Here is a 4664-nt window from a genome sequence, read left to right on the forward strand (position 1 = left end):
CTGCGGGAGGGTGGGCAAACTTGGCCTCACATTAACTGATCATGAAAACCTCGGCTGAAGGCCATTAACCCAAACAATTCAAACATCATACCTCAATCTTGCATTCTGATGATAGTTTTTAATATGCAGTGTAAATTTAAAACAGGACAGGCATGAATTTTAAAAAATGACAAACTATAGTGGAGGATATGGCATGAAAAGGGTTTGACCAAATTGGCATAATGAATTTAGATATGTGCAGCCATGGTAGTTAAAGATAGTACTAGCCTTGTCTACAGTACAAAGCATGTTAAATCATATTTAGAAAATCACCATGCAATAGTAATTTCAGTTACATTAATTAGAAAACTTCAGTGGACAACATTATTGAAAACTACTAGCCACGTGCAGGACAAAGGTTTTCATGATGAATAAAAAAGTAAAGAGACTACATATTGAGTATATCAAGGTAAAGGGAAGTAAGTGTGATCCACTGGTACAGTTGTCACAAAAAAATATTTCTCACAGATAATTCATTCCAAGAAAATTATAAACAATATGAATAATGCTAATTAAGCAATAGAATGTTATATTTTAGTCCAACCTCATTGATTGACTGATCATAAATAAAACATTGTTAGATTTGTCAAATTGCAAAGCAAAATTTTAAAAATCAATGTAAAACCAGATTTTTAAACAAAATCAAACTCCTTAAAAATGGCCAAAAAATCTTTGTTAACATTTATAGAACACCACTTGTGGCAGAAGCCGTTTGTTTGGTTACTGGTATTGTCATGCCCAGGTTGAGCATCTCCAGGTTTACTGGCCAAATCTACACACTCTTCTTTCTTGAAGTTCATACAGTTCATCAATTTATTTTTCCATGTGCTTTGTTCTGCATAAGAAAAAATGGTTATTAAAAGAATGTTTTAAAAAGAATGTTTACGTCTGCAACTCAAAATGAAGCAATACAAGATCTGTTTTGTATCTAGGGTTTGTCCATAAATGACGTCACACTCGTAGGGGGGAGGGGTCCTAATTTTGTGACGGTGTGTGATGGGGGGGGGGGTGTTCAGATGGTCACACTTTTGCATATAAAAAAAACGAGTTTTAGTCGTTATTTCGCGTTTAGAAAATTGCTATAATAAATTGTAAAAGGAATTTATTAAAATTTAACAACAATTTTAGAGAGGGGGAGGGGTCTGGCTTTTTGTGACGGAGGGGATGGGGGGGGGGGAGGTATAAATCGCTCAAAAAAAACGTGACGTCATTTATGGGTGGCCCTCTAATATAAAAAAAAGACACCCTTTATAGGGGACAGCCCAAAATGCATCTGAAGTTAAGTTTATCTGTTTCTTTGACCTACGTATGTGAATGGGTAATTAATGGGTTCAGCAATTTACCCATTCACCTAATTTAAAGAGATAATGTTAACAGCAGTATGTCCATCCACTGTATTTAATTGGATAATGTATTCAACAATATACCCATCCACTTGTATTTAAATGGATGTGTGCGATGTACCCAGTTTGGTGATGTGAAATGTATGAAAGGTGTTTATGTGCAATGCAGTACTGTAAACTCTGTGTGTGTGTCATCACTGTTGTTCTGTTAGACAGTGTCGAGTCTAGCTACTACTAGCTAGGTTTGTTGTGTATGTTGTTGTAAGAATGCTTTATGTTAGCAACCAAGGTCATGTTCAATTATTTTATATTCTTTATTATTTTTTTAACTAGAATTTCGATATAATTTTGAAAAGCATTTCCACTTGGCTTTCAAAAACTAAAGAAAAGGTGAGTCTAAAAGCTTAGAAAAACGTCATTAGGTGACATTTTTAGCAGTGTTCAATCAGGGGAGGCATTTCATTAAAATTACATCGATAAATCCTTTTAAAGGTTACCTCCCTTTAAATCTTTTTTTTCCCCCAATACAATTATTTTTTTCAACCTTGTTCTGGAATATGATCCACACTAGCCTCAGACAACAGCCAATTTTTCAATGGTGCGGGGGGGGGGGGGGGGGGGTTGAATGCTCCTGAGATCCTGTAAGACACTCATTCCAAGTACAAGACCTGCTAGCTAGACTGATCACCACGGGAGAATATCGTTATAGGTTAACGTTAGGGGTAGGGTTAGATATTCTAGACCCATAAATGTAAAGTTACGGGAGTTTCTTCCAGGCGTATCGACCCTTCCCGGCGCCAGGGGACAAACTTTTCGATTTGCACCCCCCCCCCTCAACCTTTCAATTTATTTTTCCAACCCATTTTGGCGCCCCCTAAGGTCGGCGCCCGGGGACATATGCCCCCCCCCCCCCCCCCGCTACCCTACTGGGGGGGGGGGGGCGGGCGGCGGACAGCCCCCCCCCCCCCCCCTCCCGAACGAAATGGAATTTATATAGAAAATATATACTAGTGTCGTCGTCGTCCCCCCCCCCCCTCCACCGAAAATATCAAGTGCCCCATCCGGAGAAAAAAGTCTGGAAGAAACACTGAAGGTTACTATTTGGAACCTGGCGGTCCATGTGGCAGACGAAGTAGAGCTCGTCTGTTTCTCTGACTTCGGCATTAAAAGATAGTGTGGTCAGCACTATGCCCTCTTGAACGTTCACTTAAGTCAGGTACCCATCAGAGCTGGGTGGACTAGAGTCAGGTACCCATCAGAGCTGGGTGGACTAGAGTCAGGTACCCATCAGAGCTGGGTGGACTAGAGTCAGGTACCCATCAGAGCTGGGTGGACTAGAGTCAGGTACCCATCAGAGCTGGGTGGACTAGAGTCAGTTACCCATCAGAGCTGGGTGGACTAGAGTCAGGTACCCATCAGAGCTGGGTGGACTAGAGTCAGGTACCCATCAGAGCTGGGTGGACTAGAGTCAGGTACCCATCAGAGCTGGGTGGACTAGTCAGGTACCCATCAGAGCTGGGTGGACTAGAGTCAGGTACCCATCAGAGCTGGGTGGACTAGAGTCAGTTACCCATCAGAGCTGGGTGGACTAGAGTCAGGTACCCATCAGAGCTGGGTGGACTAGAGTCAGGTACCCATCAGAGCTGGGTGGACTAGAGTCAGGTACCCATCAGAGCTGGGTGGACTAGAGTCAGGTACCCATCAGAGCTGGGTGGACTAGAGTCAGGTACCCATCAGAGCTGGGTGGACTAGAGTCAGGTACTCATCAGAGCTGGGAAGACTCAAGCCCTGGGACACGAACTCGAGAAATTGTGTTAGCAGTAGCACTCTCTAGATCTAGAAATCTACCACCCGACCATTGTAATATCTCAGCTGTGACGTAAAACCTCACCGCGTCGCTATTTTAATCAATTCTAATTAAACTGTCTAACATCTGTCGAGATACACATTTTATGGGACCTAAATACTAAAAAAAAAACTACTTTAAAAAGTAATGCTGTATGCTTACCTGGTGAAGAATTGCTTGGCACATTGCTTTCTAGTGGTCCCAGGGTAACTTCCATACTGACGGGATCCATTTTCTCATCGAACGTGTCGATTCCCACGTGCAGACGTCACTTGATATTTGATTCACGGTTAATTCAGCTTTTGATGAACGGTTAGTCTCTGTTGTTCAAACTTTAATCTGCAGTCGTAAACAGTAATTCAAGAACAAGATGTGTGCTCAATTGCTGCTAGTTGTATGGGCTTAAATTGTTTGTACTAGATCTAGTGTCAATTCTGTTTTCAAATGTTTGTCTCATGAAATACACATCCTTAGGGCCTGGTCTATATATACGCAGTTCATATATGCAGAGCAACCGCGGCAAAAAATTTCATCACATTTTAGTTTGAGGCTGCAAAGGCGTGACCTAATGGGGAGAAAATGTTGGCATAGGCTTAGGGACCGATGGTCCGTCCATACATGACGTCGCACTGTTCAGAATTAATGTTAAAAACTTTTTTTTTCGCGTTCTTTGAAAATCGTATTAGAAAATGATTAATAAACTCTATTTTACCATTCTCAACCAATATTTTAGAAAGAAACATATTTTTTAAAGGGGTGGGAGAATGAGGGGAATGGAGGCTGCGGTGTGATCCTGGCGAACCCAGTTTAGTTTCAATAAATTTCTGGCAAAAATATTTAGTCTATATTATAGACTCTAGGCCTTATAAAAATAATTCTTTTAATATTTACAGTTTGCACAGATGTGGATTATTTTACTTTTATTTTTAATGGTTGTGGGGGTGGAGCTTATTCTACGCCTATGAATAAAGTCTATGACGAAATCACTGAGCTACCTTGCAGTAGCTATGAATACCAGATCTATGTGAATCTATTTTTGAAAAACGGGAATTCCAGTAGGGCCAACAATCTACTAGATCTAAATCTATGATGCATTTTTCAATGTTTTTTTTAACAAAAAAGAGAATATTAATGTAAATGTAAATTCTATTTTTAAAAGTCATAAATCTAGATCTATTTTTTTTAAGAATTAGTTGTGGATGAACTGGACTTGTTAATATTATAAAGCTAAATTTAGGTTTAGTTGTCCGAATTGTGAATAAGTTAATCTTTTTAACTTATTCTGTTTATTCTTTTAACATCAAATATACGTCATATAGCAACGGATGTCAACTTCCGGTTTTCTGAAGCATTACTTTTTCTAGATAAAAAAAAAAGCATTTTAAATAATAATATTGATATTTAGACAGACTAGAATATCTGCGAGCTTTTTTTTT

The sequence above is a fragment of the Physella acuta genome, unplaced genomic scaffold, assembly GCF_028476545.2.
Source record: "Physella acuta isolate Inbredline_101_S28 unplaced genomic scaffold, ASM2847654v3 ptg000386l, whole genome shotgun sequence".
Classification (NCBI taxonomy): Eukaryota; Metazoa; Mollusca; class Gastropoda; family Physidae; genus Physella; species Physella acuta.